The sequence below is a fragment of the Perissodus microlepis genome, chromosome 23, assembly GCF_051167445.1.
Source record: "Perissodus microlepis isolate ML-2025 ecotype Zambia chromosome 23, ASM5116744v1, whole genome shotgun sequence".
NCBI lineage: Eukaryota > Metazoa > Chordata > Actinopteri > Cichliformes > Cichlidae > Perissodus > Perissodus microlepis.
This window is the reverse complement of record NC_140482.1, coordinates 23,494,372-23,514,124: the sequence shown is the minus strand read 5'-3', so window position 1 is coordinate 23,514,124 and position 19,753 is coordinate 23,494,372.

Sequence of the window (19,753 nt, the reverse complement as noted above, 5' to 3'; positions counted from 1 at the left end):
TGATAGCAGCAGGTTTTTGGTTTTTATTTACACTCTTATGGTGATGCTGACGTCTACATTACAGTGAGAGAAGAAAACTGAGACTTCAAGGCTTTCTGCAGATATACTTTTTACAGTGAGAACAAGTCACGCTGCCCTGTGACCCATTCTCACTTCAGCAGGACTCAAACTAAAGGAAAAGTACTTTGCTTCAGCAAAGTGGACGGCCAAACCGCAGCTCTGCTTTAATTAATCTTAAGTTCGGTGTTTACCCAGTGTTTTGGAATAGGGAAGTTTCAACAAATTCTGCGTCTGTGTTTTGAAAGATCTGTTTTTGCTCAGCTAAGCAAATCCTTCCTCAATTTTCTAAAATCACTCTCAGAGGGATGAAGCAGTGAGGTTATCCAGTAAAACCCACAGAATAAGACCAGATTAGACACATGATTTTATGTGAAAAGTTTTAGTTGATACAATCTATAATTGAGACTAGAACTGCAAAATCTATTTTCCCTAAAGACTTGTCAATCTAGGAACACCATGTTTAACATTTCAGATCTATTAAATATGCTATATTTCTATGTACAGTTACGTATAAAAACCTAAATTACAATCTAATTGACAACCTACCACTGAGTTCCTTTAACTCCATGTGAACATTCAGACCTTGATGCTTTCACATGCTTTGCACATTTTGTAAAGACTTCGTTCAGATTACTCAAAACAGATTAATGTTTTCGTTAATTATTTTTTATTTTGATGCCAATGATGAATGAAGTATCTTTCTCATTGTAATACTTTTAAGCCAATTCATAGCAAGAGTTGCCTGCTGGACACAAAGGGCTGAGGACGATAACTTTTTCTGACAGATATTTGTTGGTGACATTTTTAAACTAAACTAAATTATAACACTAAACATGCTTTCCAATGAATAGAAAACAAATATGTTGCCAGTGGAAATTGCTTTCATATTTTTATTTCTGGCATAGGTCAAATTCTCAGGACAAAGAGAGTTTCTACTTTCTGGTGAAAAATGTGAACTTAATTGTCTTCTGTGGAGGTAAATAACCTCACAAACCAATTCCTGCTCTTCTTATTTTTCTTTGTCTTTTAGCATCATTTTGAGGGAAATTATTTCATCCCTCATTTTTCTTGACTCGTCATTATAACTTAAATCTGAAAACAAATTTTACCTTGTAGGAAATCAAGGACTCCATTCAGGGTGTGAATTTTCTGTTTCAGACGTTAACATGGCTGAAGCAGTTTAACTCCTGAAGTTCCTTTGAAACTGAGATCTCCCAGTTTTGGATGTAGGACTTCACATAAGTATCCATAGTTTGGATGTTTGCTGTCGTCATTTCGCCTTTTTTTCTGTTTTCCAATCTAATGAAGTGTGATGAGTGAAAACTTTGCCTTTGCCTGGTTCCTGTGGCTTCAGGGGATTCAAAGGCTTGAACTTGCATAAGCAGGCTACAAAATTCAACACATGGTTTCTGTGGTAACAGCACAAGTTAGGATTTTGATGTTTGAATGTAAACACTGTTTTAGTTTTCTTTTTCCAAGCACAGACCTGCACAAGAAATGTATTTATCTGCAAAAAATGTTTTTAACACAGTGAAGACACTTAAATTTTTGTATTTAAAAGTAATAAAAAAACATTTTCTAAATGACTCTAAACCCAGAATCGACCCAGCAAAGACTCCAATCTGCCCACTTGACATCTTTAGAAATCATGAAGGACCTTTCTCTGTATTTTCTGAGTTTTATAGTTTTGGGGACTTCCTTTTTATGTTTCGCGTTCCTAAGATTCTCAGAAAACTTGACCTCTGACCTTGAGGTCAAGGTCAATGAGAATTGAACTTGTCTGAAATTTTCATTAGATGCACCTATGGTAAGAATTTCAAAACACTACGTCTCCTCGTTGTGACATTAACAGGATTTTCAGGAAACTCGACCTTGACCTCGACATCAAGGTAAAGGTCGAGTTCAGAGGTCAAGTTCAAATTCCACCTACTGTATCCATTTCAAACTCCTATGTTGCCTCATGCTCGAGTTATCACGTTCATAAACTTGGGTGTTCATGCCTTCTGCCTACCCACCCAATGTTTTCTGATTTCAAAATATTAACATAAAATCATTTACAATTAATTTGTTGTTCCTGGTTACTATTATGTGTTGCCAACCAAACATGTCCAAACCCCACTTTTCTGGGATTTACACGTGCCATTTACCGTCTTATTGTGTTGTTTTCTGAGTTCCAAAAAGTATGAAAAACTAGCACGACAAAAAAATCTGAAAGTCATACATTTATTTTTTTACAATTGAGAAAAAAATATTGAATGTAATTCAATTTCTTAATGATTTAAAGGGGAAAATGACCTTTTTTCAGGATTTATTGCATTCAAGAGTACTCTTGGATGTTTTGATTGATTGATTGATGGATCATACTTTATTCATCCCGAGGGAAATTGGGTTAAGGCTTCAGCCGTGCCAGCGCCATCTTACCCTTCCGACCATACATACATTACACAAACATCACATGGGAAAGACAGGTCAGAGAGGTATAACAATGGAAAATACACAACATGAGGAAAGACGAGGAGAAAAAAGAACTCCCCCCAGACTGAGCTCCAACAGGGAGAACAGTTTGAGAACAGAGAAAAAAGAAAAAAATTCTTCTTTTCAAGAGAATTTTAGGTTTAAATGTTTGATTTGTGTACAGAAAAGAACATCTTGGGGCTTTCTCACCGACTAAACATGTATAAGAGTATGGACATTGATGTCATGTGTTGCAGTGTCGATGAGCCTCTTTCATCCCTGCACTTCTCATATCACATGACACAAAGCCCAGTCTGAGCCGGCGCAGCGATAAGGTCAAACGGCAGCTTATCACTGCTCTGAAAAAACGCCCCCTTGACCTTTATACCCTGCGCTCTGAGCCTCCAATCAGACCTTGCTTCTCCCTCCATAAACGAGGCGGCGGTGCAGGCTGAGGCCCAGACATCGATGACATGTCAAAGCGGTGTGTCGCAGACGCACTCGAGCGCCGCCTGTCATCAGATGCATCTATCTGAGAGAGGGGATGCGAGGGCTGGCCGCCCGGCACTGAACTTCAAAGTGACCTCCCGTGTGATACATCAACGGCGTGGTGTGGGAAGAGAAAGATGAGGGTGGAGGGAAAACAAAGACAACCTGCTGACCTTTTCCTCGACACACCTACACCTTCGACAGAAAACCATTCATAAATATCAGGACGACCGTCAGCGATGGAGACATTCAGATCACTAAAACGCAGGAACAGAACAAAGAACCTGTTAATTCTCAGACATCAGCTCAGTCCACTTTGTCTGGAGGTCATTTAATGTCTGATATTTTACTTTCTTCATGTATTATACACATTTTAACCTTTTATTATTACACACATTTTAAACTTAAAAAAGAAGTCCTTACTGACCCCTCTTTTCCATCTAACAGGATGTGGACTGGTTTCTAGAAGAAAGACTGAACCCCTGTTCTCTGCTTTCAGGATCAAGAGTATGCAGCTACAGCTAACATTTGCTTAGAAATGGAGTCCACCAATCACTAACATCTCCAGTAGATCAGCTCCAACACAAACGTCTCATGAGGACCAAAAGCTAACACTGATGTGACTCCACATTAAATGTTGCTCATCCCTTCAATCTCATTGCTATTTCCAATAACACTGAGTTCAACCCTGCTACTTGCTGTACTTTTAGTAATATTCCAATAATAACAGGAAATGTGAGTTCCAAGTTAATTAAAATATACACACAATTTACAGGACAGTCAAAAAATATTAACGTCTTATCAAATCCTAACTTAACTGTATTTGTTTTGTTAAAAAAATATGAAGATCGAGGTTAGATATAATTCTCATGACCTGCTTTGGGAGTGAAATGCCGAGTGTTTCTTGGTAAGTGCTCTTCAACCTCACTGTCATCATTGAGTTTTTACAAGAATGCATTTTTATTGCGATCACATTTATTGGGTTCAAATTGTCTGTAACAGGGACGACCACAAAATGGTTCTTAATGAGAAATAAATGTCTAATAAAAACTATGATTTCATGTTTTGGTGGAAAATCATATTTTCTAAAATATTTAAGGAATCCATTATCTGATTAATATAATTAAGTATATACAATTGGAGTACTGTTACTATTATTGGTCATGTTTTCAGAAAAAGTATGATCCAAAGGACTCAGGTCTAAAAGAATCACCCAGGTAATATTAGTGAGTAAACTAAGATTAGCCAGCTAGCTCATAAAACAGGTATCAAGCAACTTGCTAGATTAATGCTAGCTAGGGTTAGCTAATGTTAGTCAAACAGCTAATTTTAACTAATATTACAAGGTAAGATAACATTACCTCATGACATGTTAGCATCTTAGCTAATGTTAGCTACTAAGCTAACATTAGCTAATATTAGCTAGGGTTAATATTTTAGCTAATGAAACCATTTGATAGCAGTTTTTTGGGTGTGAGGATTAAACCCAACCAGCTTGAACTAAAATCAGGCTAACTTTAGCTAAAATTAGACTTATTATAGCTTTCAATTAATAGTAACATTGACTTTTATTTAGATTTACAGATTTTTCTTTAAATTAAATTTAACTTTTTAGTTTCCACAATGGATTTGAATATGATCAAATTGACAAAAACAATCTCAAGGGCCTCCTGAAAACCTCCTTTAGTAGTTTTAACTCTGTAAATAACCTTTTAAAAGCTGTGTTTGTGTCACTGCTCTTCAGCTTTATCAGATACATTATCAGTAATATCTCATTATCTTAGTATTGTAACTTTAAACTCGTAATGTTTCTGAGGCAGCACGTTTGGAAATTTTCACCTCCTCCTGCTGGTGTTTGGTTCGGGAGGCAGCAGCCTGCACCCCGGGCCACTGTCCCATGTCAGGGCGGCATATCATGTAGCTGCCCGCCTCATCCATCACTGAGCAGGACGGATGTGTGTAGTTTCTCATACGCATCGCTCTCATTAAATATTTAGGACGTATTCTGTCAAAACTGGCGCCAAAACAAGTCAAACTGATCCTTTAATTTCATGCTGTCACCTCCTGCAGCAGAAAAATACACTCCTGCTCCTGAACGGCAGCTACAAGCAACTAATAGCGGAGAGGTCAGAGGTTAGGAGATGTAATGAAATATCCCTGTGAGCTTGTGGTGGGCTCATATGATGCACAAATGTGAGGAAAGCGGAGAAGAAGTGGGTGGAGGTGGAGAGGTTTGTTAGAGTAAAAGGGTGATGGATGGGACGAATTATTCTCACCGTCCTGTTCAGTTTTCATTTTTAATGAGATCAAAATTTGGAGAATTTTAAATATTAATGCTACATATCTCTAACAGTTGGCCCAGAGAAAAGGAGGAGGAGTTTTCTGCCATGCTATTTATCGTATGGGGATGATTTAGATGAACACAGCTCCACCTTCATCCGTGAGATGCTACTGTGAAGTCAAAGAGCATGACCTTTGTTAAGGGTTATTATTATTATTGTTATTGTTATTTCCCACTTTTCGGTGTTTAGCTTAGTTAGCAATGCATTACAACAGAACTGTACCATAAAATAAAGTCAATATATTTTATATAAAATACAATGACTTATTCTTATGCTTCATGGCATAGATTCAAGAAGGTGCTGGAAATATTCCTCAGAGATGTCGGTTGGCATGATTTTGGTTCTCATGATAGCATCACACAGAGTTGCTGCTGATGTGTCGGTTGTACATCCATGATGTGAATCTCCCGCTCCACCACATCCCGAAGGTGCTCAATTAGATTGAGATGAGGTGACTGTAGAGGCTGTCTTAGCACATTTGAGCTTTGTGACATTGTGTGTTATCCTGCTGGAGCCATCACTGCAGTCATAAAGGGATGGACATGGTCAGCAACAATATTCAGGTAGGCTGTGGTGTTTAACTGATGCTCAGTTGGTACTAAGCCAGAAGTATACTAAGAAAATATACCATACCATTACACTACCAGCAGCAGTACCTTTGATACAGGGCTGGATAGATCCCTACTTCCATGTTATTTACACCAAATTCTGACTCTACCATCTCAATGTGGCAGCACAAACTCAGACTCATCAGGCAACGTTCTGTTGTCTAGTTTTGGTGGTCCAGTGCAAATTGTAGCTTCCGTTAGTGCAGTGTACTCTTCTGCTGCTTTATCACTTGTACTTCTAGGTTTGAGTTGTTATCCCATTAAAGCCATTTGCCAATCTCTTCAGAACTCTGACATCGATAATGGATTTTCACCCAGAAAACTGCAGCTCAGTGGATGTTTTCTCTTTTTCAGACCATTTTCTGTAAACTCTAGAGACGGTTGTTAGACAAAATCCCGGGAGAACAGCCATTTCTGATCTGCCGGGACCAACAACATTGCCAGAGTCAGGCCATGTCTACATGCCTAAATGCACTGAGTTGTTACCATGTGATTTGATGATTAGATATTTGCATTAACTAGCAGTTCTATCTAACAAAGTGAATGTAAATATTAAAGTATTTAGATACTGGTCCTGGAAAGACCTCAAAATGTGATTGTAAATCGTGATAATGTCTCTTGCCATGCTGACTTTCGGTCATCCAGCAAATAATACTCTCGAGCAGCATTTTAGGAACTGATGCTAAATATATGACACAATGACAACTTTAAGATGTAAGAAGTTCATAACTCATGTTAAAATCACCTGATTATCAGATATTATGAGATTAAGTTCATTAAAAATATTTTTGCTGTAGTTGCTGCAGCAGACGTTTGTAACTAATGCTGTTATTTCAGGAGAACTGGTCTTAAATATATGAGTAATTTGCAGCAAAGTCACTAAGGTCAAAGGTCATGGCTCTCTGACAGCTGATAACATACGACCGTTAATCCGTCATCAGGAAACGGAGAGAAGTGATGAATGTGGAGCTGATTTCTTTCAGCATAGAGAGAGAGGAGAACATTAATATGGAAATAATTAGGTGTGAACCTCGTGGTCACTGCAAATGTACCCGTCAGGATATCACAACGAATAAAGTTTAGATCAAAAAGGATCCCACAGATGCTGTTCCTTATCTTTCGAGTGTTTCCAATAAAGGAGCTGAAGCATGTTCTCGTCTCTAAATAAAGACCCTTTATGTACACACAGCTCTCAGCCATGTCTCATGTTTTATCCGAGACTCTTGACCCCGCAGCTGGCCCGTTATAGCAGCTCGCCACTCTCCTCGCTCTGGAGGAAGCATGCGATCGACTTCCTGTGCATTCCTCTCCATCTGAAGAATGCTGTCCAATAAAGTGGAGCGCACATGTTTGTGTAAGAGGAGAGGAGCCGGCGTCGCCGTCATCTGTCCACCTGGACGTCTGCAGAAGTTGGCCGCGTGCAGTCTCAGGCGTCTGTTTCGGGCTCCAGATGACCGCGGCCCATAATGCAGCCCAGGCCTCCAGGATCAAGGCGCTTCCTCTTAACCCCCCCCTCTGACAGTGATCCCAGCTTTCATTAAACTCCGATGTAGCCAAAAAGGTCGGGTGGCTTGTCTCCACGAAGCATCTGTTGGAATTCCTCGCCATCTGGGATCAAGGATATGAGGCAGTGGGACCCAGAGAAAAGATGCACATTCCTTAGTTAAGAGCAGCCATACTGCATGGCCAGAAGATGATGGAAGATGGTTTAAATGTAGATGGACAAAAAAGTGAAAGATGAGTCACATCTCAGCTTTAATGTGGAGATTTATGTCGCACAGAATCTTTGAAAACTGCCGTCTGGAGAAAAGTACAACAGTTTTCCCACATTTATCAGCCTGTTATGTACGATGTCAAATATGTAAAAAAAAAAACAAAAAAAAAAACAAAGAAAGCGATCACTAAAATGGGCTTACAGCGAGCTGAAACCTCTGGGGCTGAAATATAAAGTGCCAAAAACTGCAGTAACTCGAATGTCCACTAGAGGCTGACTCCAAAAGTGAGTCAATCCCCATAGACTCCCATATTAAAATGCCAACTTTGATCAAATTGTCAGTCAACAGTTGTTGGCCAATGAGCAAACCCAGAACAACACTTCTTTCTAAAACAGAGTAAAGTCAACAGGAAAGTATGGAAGCTTGTTTCCAAAAACGCCAGAAGTAAGTCGAAATTTTGACTTATCAAAATTTCACGTTACATATCTCAAAGTAAGTCAAAATTCTGAGTAGGTCAAAGTCATGACTTATGAATTGCATTTTTCCCCATAGTTTTGACAATGAAATTTTAACTGCTCATCTCAAATTTTTACATCGAGTATCTCCAAATGATTTAAACATCTAAGTAAGTAAAAATTTTTGAGATACATATCAATATCAAATTTTCAAGCTTTTAGATTGAAATTTCAAGATGCTAACCCAAAATCTTGAGTTACAGGTGGCTTTCTACTTTTTGTTTGTTTTTCCAGTGATGGTAACAGTCTTCCATAGAAAGACAGGAACAGAAGTCTTTCTGCAACTCGGGGGGTTTGCCCCCTGGTGGCTGTTAGAAAGAATGCAAATCCGGAAGGTACGTTCATCTTATATACAGTCTGAAATGATGCTAACCAGTGCTCCCTCACCACCAAGCATTTTTTCGTCCACTTTTACAATCAACCCAAAAACACTATGTGGGATCATACATGTGAATAAGATCACCATAATTAAAAATGCAGTGTGTACAAGAGATTTCCTCTCCGTTAATTGAGGCAGTACTTGTTTCTTGGCGATTCCTTAAGTCAGTGCTCAATATGCACAAAAGGATTTAACCTATCATTCAAACATATATGACAAAGAAGGTCTTTTAGGAATATCTGGGATTGATTTCTGGAGAAAAACATAAATCTGCTTTTCTTGGCATTAAAAACCAACTTTAGAGCCTCTAGCTGTTTAAAGGAAGTTCACAGACAGCACAGAGACAAGCTTTTGTAAACTGTCTCCTCAGGTCTGTGGTGGAGGCAGACACCTCTCTGCACTGGCCTTCATGTAAAGCTCCATCAGTTATGCTGGACGTGCTTTAAAACTATGAGCCACTCAGACCTCTCTGCATTCTTCTTCTTCGCTTGTTTATAAAATGTGCTGTCAATAACGTTTTCCACACACAAATATGTATTTATTTACAGAAGCAGCAGTCCAGGAAGACGAGGGCGTCACGTCTTATTTGGTAACTTTATTTTTTTCAAACATTTTAAAGAAAAACAGTCCAGGGTGGGGGAATGTTTTTAAAGATATATTTTGCCTAAAAGTTATTATTCCTACATAGTACCCAGGACTTCATGCTAAAAAATAACAAAATGTGGAAAATGTGATGACAAGGAAACAAGAAACATGAGGAGGAGAGGAAGTATGACAAGAGAGAAGATGAAGACAAGAAGGAGTAAATTAGTAGAAGAAAAGGTATTCAAGAAGAAGAAAATGAAGAAGGAAGAAGAGAAAAGGGAGGAGTAAAAAGATGAAGGAGTAGGAGTTAAAGAAGAAAATGAAGAAGCAGAAGTAATAGAAGATGAAGAACAAGAAAGAGAAGAAGTATAAGGAGAAGGAGGAAAAAAGATTTAAAAAAAGAGCTGAGAGAAGGAGGAAGATGAAGAAGAAGTAAGAAAAAGGAGAAGGCATAAAAGAAGGTAGACGAAGAATGTAGGAAGAGGAGGTGGAGGAGACAGAAAGAGGATGAGATAAATACAGGATAAAAAGGAGCAGAGGCATAGAAGAAGAAGAATGAGAGACAGGGAGAAGAAATGAAGTAGAGGAGGGAGGAGGAGGATTAAGGTAAAGAAGACTGTCACCTATGTGGAGGGTGGAGAGGAGAGGGAGGAGCAGGGTCAAAGGTCAGAGACAAGCTACATGTTAGTGAACACCACAAAGAAACTCTCAGTGTGTGTGTGTGTGTGTGTGAGAGAGAGAGATCTCTGTGTGCTGAGTCAAAACACAATATGTCTTTAACCATGTGCCTTTATATGTGTCGATTACATTAATATTTACATGTCTTTAATTTGTACTTTTATTCGTTATTGTTTCTCTTTATTCAGAGGAAGTTCAGGACACGCTCTCGGGGAATAAGACTACAGAAATGCCTTTACATACAACGCAGACTTTATACAGTAAATGGCCTTACAATTATTTTTGTAAACATAAACGCATTAACTGAGGTTTCCAGATATCAACATATAGATATATCTGTTGTATGCATGGATTTCATTGAACAAGGAGTTTACGTGGATTTTCCAGGACGCACTTGGATCAACCCCCTCAGGTTTACAGTCCTCTCTGTGAAACTGAGCTGAATGAAGTTTCAGGCTATCACAGCTGCTTACTGCCCTCTAGTGGACGCAGAGACCTTACTTCGTCTCTCAGATGTGATCTGTTTTCCTTTAGCTCACAGTGTTTTAATTCAGGTCAGGACATCTGAAACTCCCAATCGACCTGAAGAAGATCACTAAGTTGTGATTTCAATCTGTTTGAGAGAACTTAAACCCTTTAAAAATAACACAACTCTTCCAGTTGGGGTCAAACTCATAAAGGAAATAAAAATGATTGTATGACCCTAACTATTTGAGGAATGTGACAAGCAAGAATTTTATATATATAGATCACCAATTTGTATCTTTTTGACGCAGAAGTGTGTGTATTTAGATGAGAGGGTAGAGCTAGTAACCTTAAACCTAGTATTTGTTCTTACATATGGAAATATTTTCAAAATGATATGTTTGGAACCATCAGCCAGTGCCCAGTCATCAGCCTATATGGCTAAAAAAGGAGGAAGTGCCAAAGACTGTGTTTCCTTTAGTGACCACTAGAGGCTATCTCCAAAAGTTAGCCAGTCCCATATACTTCCATGTTAAAATGTCCAACTTTACATATGAAATAAACATGTTCACAGCATGTACTGTTTCTAACCATTGCACACAGGCTGACTTTTTGCTAACTCAGGTCTTTAAATTTGTTAAGCCTTAAAATTTACATTAATACATGTGTGGCCTCTTTGATTGACAGGTGGATGGAGACACAGGCGGCTGGTGGCTGTAGCTTATAGCTGTCTGTTAGGCTTTGCTTCAGCTAATCGGAACCACTGATTTGGAGTGTTTTGTTTTGTATGATTATTGTAATAAAAAGAATCACATCATCAGCATATGGAGACTGTTCTCAGTTTGTCCTTTTTGGAGCATTTTTATGCAATAATCTGACAAATAATGTGGATTATTCCCAGAAGTCTTTACTCCAGTTTAGCTAAAAAGGCTAACTCCTTGTTAAGTGATAAATTAGTGCTCCACCTTCTTGTACAAACACAGTCATTTCTGGCTCTAAAAAACAAAAGAAAACACAGTGGTGGTTATTCAAACTCGGACTGAGGTTTTCAAAATATTACATGTGGCTTAACTTTGATTAAGAGAAACACTATTTTTCTAGCACTTCATAGACAAAATAAATAAATAAATAACTAGAAAAAGCACCAAGCAATAGCTGTTTCCAGTAAGAAAGCTGTGCAGGACTCTAGAAAATTAACACATTCATGTATCACCATCTTTCTAAAGTTACTATAAGCTACTGCTGATGAGCCTTATAACTAATACTGCAGCTCCAGTCTAGATCAAGTCTCATCAGTAAGAAAATAGACCTGTCTCGTGGCAGTGAAATGAGAAAGGGGGGTCTTGCAGATTATGGTTTAGCTGTGTGGGCCCCAACCCTCCTTCTCACAAACCCCCACCACCACGTCACAATGGCTGAGCGGAAGCTGCCCTGCTGCTGTACCAACTGATTCCCAACGCCACAGCACAATAGGCCCAAACCTGCCTCCATCCCTGGGCTCTAATCTCCTCTGCCTCCTCCCTATGCCCCTCATTCAGCCCACCATGCGGTGCGTGGGCACAATGGTGCTAATAACACTGCAGAGTGTCCCCACTTCTCCTGTCAAACAAACGAGGTTTATGTCCCGACAAAATGGCCGCAGACTGAAGGGTTTGAGAGGAACGAGGTGTCTGAGCACAGATCTAATTAAAACACAAAGAAGCAATTACTGCAGTTCTCGGTGTGACACATGAACAGCATCACGCCCAGCATGGACACATGGAGACAATACATAAATACACACATATGTACTGCTTCAGTTCTCAGTGCACAGATTGACAGAATTCATTCCCTTTCAAGGGAAACTGTGTGTCCAAAGAGCAAAACGGAACATCAAAAAAGTAGATATTAGCACTTATTGCCCTGTTAATATGTAAAAATAAGAAGATATGAGCTAACACTGCAAATTTAGTTAAATGTACCCTAAAGGTTCTCTGTTAGATTAGCTCAAAAAGAGACTGTTTCTTTAAAACATGTGACCAAAACACCAAATGCTGTCAAACCTGGTAGCTTTTGACAAAGAATACCCAGAAAATGTATGTATTCTTTAATTTTACAATCATGATGTGTGATTGCTACAATATAGCATAAGCTGAATGTTTTTGTAGAGTAACCTACAACCAATAAGTTAGCCCATGTATCTTGTTAGTCTCCTGCTAGGTTTAATTTCTTTTCTTTTTCATAAATGAAAAGGGTATATGAAAGATGGATGTAGCTTCCAGTGGTTTTGGGGACTCATTTTCATCCATTAACAGTATAGTTTAGTCATTGCATCTAACTTAGCAGTTTTGTCCATGAATTGCTAAAGATAGTTAGCAAACTTATTTTTGTCTTTTATCTTTTTATCGAATACCTGGTTCCCACGGAAGTATTCAGTTTATTTCCATCTACATTGTCTTCTACGCAGGAGGGGGAAATTGTTACTGTGTGCTAGTGATTCTCACTGTGACGTCTAAAACCATTACTGACTCATCTAAACTGAAATCAGTGCTTTTAATGCATTGTTTTGTATATGAAAGGATTTAAAAACCATTTCAGAATCAAAGATTCTGCCCCAAACAGCAGAGGAAGCATATCTGACCAAACCCTATCAGGTACCACTCTCATAAAGGCCTCATTGGCTCCCAAACAGTCCCCTCAGTGTGACAGAGAGCAGGCCGATGGGACCGGTCAGATGTGACGGGACCTCCACGAGGGGATCCCACTCTGCACTTGACATTCATCTCCTCTCAGATCACTTGAGTGTGACTTTCCCTCGCCTTCGCCCAGCGTGGAGCCCGTGAGTCCTTCTCGGCGGCGCTGACATGCATTGTTGACGTGTCACTGGTTTTTGGAGAGGGCCACGTGCGTCCAGTCGCCTGAGACAAGTGCCTCCATACATGATGTGAGGCCTGAGAACGGACGAAGCAAAACGCGCTCCCAGCTGCAGGGATTGACGGTTACAAAGAGACTTATCTGAGAATCAGGGACTGTTAGAGGCTTTGTGAACAGGATGACGTCTTCGTGTTCAGCAGGAATTTACATTTTTACTGTTCTGCGTGGCTTATGCTGTCATACAGAACCGTTTGTGCAGGGTGAGTGCTTGAGGGTCTTGCTCAAGGGCACTTGAGCAAGAAAAATACTCAAGGCATCTGTGGGCTTTTGAATGGAGGATAATCTCTAATCTAAACCAGCAGGCCGTGGAGCCTGTGGATTACGAGGGAAATCAATTAGGAGTAAACACACAAACACTGTTTAGCCGCTTCAGAAAAGTCACAGTGCCTCGTTTTGTCCTCTGCTGGTTTATTTTTCTGACAGCCTCAGTTTATCCTGACAGCAGAAACCAGACATTAAGCCACCGCCTTCTCACCACCTTAAAACAAATAAACTGTCTGCACTGAAGCTGGAGGAGTAAACAGTAAGTGGGCTGGACAGAGAAGACAATGAAAAATGGACAAAACATGTTTATCTGAAACAAAACAGGTCAAAATAAAAGTTATGATGAAACCACAAAGCTCATAGTCATGCACTCTGTATGCACCACTCATGGCTAAAACAGTATCGTTTGACGTTACAGATCACGTTACCTGGGGTTATCATTTAATGAGTATGGCCACTTGTAGCTTGTACAAACATTTATCTCTTAATTATTAAGCCTTATACACACACAAACAAACACACACACGCACACACACACACACAACTGTACTTAGTATTAGTATTTACTATATTGTATTTATTTAGAAATAAATAAATAAATAAGGCCCCAGCCACACAGGCATAGAGACCCATTACTGGCCAATCACCAGCTGCTAGGGAAAATGTGTATTGTGCAAGTGTATATGGTGTTGCACTAAAAGCATTCTTACAGTTGCTTTAGTTGCTAGCAGATATCTACAGTTTCTCATGGAAGACAACTTACCTGCAAGAACTCAAAATGACCAGAGGTTATACAAAATCCAACATGCAATAAACCCATTTGGGAACCAACTGGCTACTCTGTTGCTTTAGCACCTGCGCTCTTATTTTATTTTATTTTATTTTATTTTTGTATAGCTTCTGGATAGAACATTTGTGGAATATATGTAATTATTTGTAATTGTGAAACAGTTTTAGAAGGCGAATAAAATGCTAAACAGACACAGGTTTTCAAGTTCTATTACTGTGTAGTCCTTTTCACCAGATGGTTTTCCAGAAACTGCAGAAACAAATAAAAAGCATTCCCAAAACCCACCTAAATCATTTACAGAACCACCATCCATATGGTCTGGGTTTTGTTTTAGCCACATGCTAAACAGACATTTTTAACCTCTTGGACCTGGTGTCCACAGATGTAGACGTCACGTTTTGGGTTGTCTAGACCAAAATAGTAAATTTTTCTCTACAAGGACCTGATATCCACTTACGAGGACATTATACTGCCTCTGTTCTATCGAAATTTAAAACAAATATCCTCATATGTGGATCTCATTTTTTCAGAAACAAAAATCAGGTAAAAAAAATATATATATCTGGTAATTCTTTGTTTTTACATGCATCAGGTCCCAATATGTCCAAATATCAAAGAGAAATTAAAAATGCATGCCATGGAAGAGTTTGGGTCTTAGGAGGTTAAAGACACTAGAAGTCTGAGTGAAGACGGGTGGTTGGGTTGTCTTGATGCATGCTCAATCATCCTGGTAAGTAAATCGCATCCAGGTAAGTGGTTGGGTTTTTAGTTACCTGGTGGAAAGGATGAAGTTATGGTTGAGGTTATGGTTGTTAAGATTGAGGAATATAAAGTTTGCATTTACTCTATATGCAGAAAAATCGAAAAACATCCGACCAAGACCGTAAGTGACTTAAACTTAAGTTAGTAACTGCTTAATGTGCCTCCATTGCTCCATAAACCACTAACCAAACATTTGAAAGCTTCCTTTCTGGTATCCAGAATGAATTTTAAAGGAAACGCTGCTGCTATCGACAGTTCAGATGGAAGTAAAGTAAATGAGCAGAGAGTGACAAATGGCCTCAGACCTGCTGGGTGTGAATGAATCGGTGTCATCAGTTAGTCAGACAGCGAGACAGGCGAGACGGCAGGGCCGTCTGTATCGACCTTATTGTCCCACCGGACAGAGGCTGATGGGTCTCTGAAAGACTGACAGATTTCACTTGGCCATAAGCCAGCACACACACACATTTACATACGAGCGGCACCCTACACAGCATGGGAACTTTTGGGGCTGCTGGTTTCGATGAATGGATTACGGAGGCGGAGGGCAGATTGTCAAACTATTAGTGTCAAACACGGGATTCAAAATCCCATCTCCCGCCAGTTAATGGAGAAACAAACACTGCGATCATTTATTTTTAATTGAAAACAAGTGAAGTGCTCTCTGCTGAGCTCTCGCTGATGCTTTGAAGTGCTTGTAAATGGAGAACAACGCCCTCTTTACCCTCGCACCATGAAAAATGACACAAAGACAGTGACCAACCAGCACAGGACACAATATGAACACAAATAAATATAACTAATTCCACTTCTAACAGTGACTAATGATGGCTGTGAGAGCTTGTTTTGTCTCGGTTTATGGACCGAGACATAAAAGACAAACAGGGGAGAACGTGAAGGTCAGAGTCAAGCTGCTCCTCACAGAGACCAAAACTAATGGTGTGTTCTGGCGCTCTTTGTCCACTTCAGTGTGCAGTTTAACCAAGTTTAAACAGTAATGCACTGTTATATCAGCACAGATAAAATGCAAATATGATGAGGTTCTGTAGTGTCCAAAAGCTGACTAAGCCAAAGTAGATTATGGGAAGAAATACAGGTAAACACTAGATGGTTGGTACTGGGATTTTTAATAACTGTTTAAAAAGAAAAAAAAAAAAAAATCAATTTTCTATATCTATGCAGAGATGCTCCAGGGTTCCCACCTGGTAGGCCATGCTCCAAAGTCTTCAACTGGCTCCTCTCCATGTAGACTCACTCCTTCAAACACCTTACCCTTTCACACCAAACATAAGCTGTGCTTGCATAATGATGCTTGCATAATAATACTTGCATGAACACAGGGTGAAAAAAACCTACAAATAATCACCCAACAGCCAATAGGATGAGGAGAATGCAACTGATAGCTAGAATTAAGCTAAAAGTTCACATATTTTCAAGTCCCCTTTTTCCTGGTTCTAAATACAAGTAACAAATAAGCTGATTGACGATGTGAGAAGAATCCAAAATCTATGGAAGAATCCCAGAAGATGAGGTTTTGTAATGCAGCATGAAGCAAAACTGCAAAATTGCAACATACTGCATAAACGTTTCATGCAATTTGGTTGCATGGATACAAATGAAGGAATGATAAAGACAGAATAGTAAAGCATGCTGAGCTCTCTTCACTGTAGATGATAGTAGATAGGCCAGACAGTAGGTAGGACAGGTAGGCATCAATCCATCTGTCAGTAAGACCATAAACCCTGAGATACCTAAACTCTTCCACATGAGGCAGGACCTCATTCCCATCCTGCCCTTTTAGACCAGACAGCTATGAACTAGGAGCTGCTAATTTTCATACCAGACACTTTGTACTGGCAGGAAGACCAGGACACCTGGAGTCTTTCACTGTGACGCTATATTGTTGAGTTATTTTCATGGCGATATTTAGCATTGTCTTGCTGAAATAAGTAAAACCTTTGCTGAAAAAGACTGCAACTGGATGGCACCTAGAGGCAGCACTCAACAGGAGTCAAAACCATCAAACAGACTCTGGATCACCACGCGGGGACAATGCATGGTGTCCATGCAGTGTCCCTGATTTCTAAACACGATGTCAGGACAGTTGTCTTCAGTCTCAGATTATCTTAGTTCAGAAAAGGGAACTAGTGGCATTTCTAGATATTGTTTCTATTTTTCTCTCTGTGGTAGAGTTTGAACTTGCTTTGTGGATGCAGCAACCCACATAGCAAGCTGCTCTGGCCCGGATCTGGTATCAAGCCGGCACTGCTGGCTGACTTCTGGGGATGATCTGATATCGTCGTGTTGGTGTTGTTCCCACATCATCATGAAAATGTTGTTCCAAGTTCAACATTGCAAGTGACCAATCACATTCTTGTGACGTTATTCTTTTGCGCGCCAAGCCACTCGTGCATTTATGAAATTCCAATGTTGCAAGGACAATATCAATTCTGCTTACCGTTTATTAAAGGGTTAGGGTCAGGGTTAGGGTCAGGGTCCGTTGATCAGCGGACAGAGGCGGTTTCTCGCAGCTTAAGTACAGTTTTTTGTTTTACGGCGGTTTTTCCCGAAGTCGCAAAAGTATGACGTCACAACATTCTGATTGGTCACTTGCAATGTTGATCCTGGAACAACATTTAGTATGATGATCTCGGAACAACACCAACACGACGATATCAGATTGTGCGACTTCTGGCATGATAAGACGTATGTCATCCAGATATGGGCCAGACATGGCATAGATGGCACTGTCTATGTGATGGCATGCCACATCTGGCTCGATTGGGGTTTGGTTTATCTGGCCCAGTGAAAAATGTTACATGAGAATCAGTCCATTCACTGTCTGAATAGAGTTTCGTCATGTTACTTTTGCACTATTATGCACATGTTGTTATTACATGGCTTAATTAAGGTACACATTAGGCTGACATCTGGGGCCAGAGCTGAAACTGTTCTGGGCCAGAGCTGAAACTGTTCTGGTCCAGCACTGGGCCAGCAGTGTGTCTGCAACTGGCCCGTGGCTGCACACATTGTGTTTACACATGGCCCACATACCACAAAGAATGACAGCCCTTTGGTGGCCCAGATCAGGTTTGCCAGAGGTAGCCCACACATGGGCGAGCACAGGACCACCAGTGTGTCTGCAACTGGCCTTGTGCTGGCCCATGTGTGGGCCACCTCTGGCAAACCAGATCTGGGTCCCCAAAGGGCCGTCATTCTTTGCAGTATGTGGGCCATGTGTAAGCACATTGTGTGGGCCAGATCCGGGCCATACCAATTTTGCTGTGTGGGAATGAGCTGCATTCACTGTTGATGGTTTTCAGAAGTGTTCCTGAGGTAACAAAGTAATTTTCATATAATCAGGTCTGTTTTCTTTCTCCTTTTTTATACTTGAGGGCCTGAATGCCATCAATATTCAGTATTGTTTGCAACACTGAAAGGAGGACTCTCTTAGCATATCCAGTTATAAGCGAGTCCTTGAGAATGGCTCGTTATATTCCAGCAAGAAGTATTTGAAATTTGAGGCCTAAACTGCAACTTAAAGAAACACTGATGTTCTAAACTCTTAGGTAAAGTTAAAGTATTTGGTTAAGTTTCAGAAAACTATCCAAATGTATTGATTCATGTCAAAAGAAAGCAACAATATTAGATTTTAACTAACAAGATTGTTGCTGTTATCCTCAAACCAAAGTACAGTACTTTAGGTATTCTGGTACAAAGTGGGCCTCAGCTGTAGTTTGTGTTCAGTGCTAATACAAATATGCTGCTATGCTAGCCTGCCGAATAAAAATGCCATTGGGGTAAACAGTCTCTGCTAACCATCAGGATGTTAAGGGGGTTACTGTGAAGACCTTGTTATCTGACAGAGCGATTTCTCAATCATTCACCCTCTTTCTCACGTGGGCCCTTCCTGTTTTCTTGACACTGATGTCGTCACCCCACCCATGTGAAACAACACTGAAGAAACGGGGCTGAGCTGGGGGCTGCATATTAATCTGCTCGCCCCCCGTATTAAGGTCAATGGAGTCGCCTGGTCAGTCATAGCAAACACAGCAGAGACTGGGGTCTAAATCAATTTACTTAGGAAAACCTGAGGTCACCCGGGGTTAAGTATGAGGAGGCAGGGGGGCAGTGGTGCTCCTCCAGTCAACACAACATATCTGATTTAATACGCATCAGAGCAGGCGAGTGCAGGGAGGAGGGGCGAACTAGCAACTAAACTTGGCGGATATTAAAGGTCAAAGGGCTACCTAACATGTGTTTCTCTGGGACAGACTTACTGAAGGCTGAAGCAGACGAGTCTCAGCTAAAATCAGAGAGGTGTACACTGAAAATAAGACCTGACTTCCTTGAACTGTTTAGTCACAAACAGGTATGACAGTGCTTAGATTCAGACGAGATGATGAGTAAATACGTCAAGGTAACTCAAGAGATTTTTACTGTTATAAATACAACCCTGTTTACAAAACTGAGGAGATTTTTTAGTTTGGAAGTCAAATGTTTAACAGTTCAGGACCTTCGTGGTTGCATTTTGATTTGTTTGAGCACAGTCGAAGAAATACAGATGACAACACAATCCATCAATCCATATTGCTCCTACACCTGCAAATATCCTTTGGCATCAGTGCTGCTTTCACAGATGTACCAGGAGACTGTGGGATGCATACAGTTGCATGCCTACCACTAGCGAGAAACATTGGCTGTGAACTGTCTTCTATGCCATGAAGACCCATG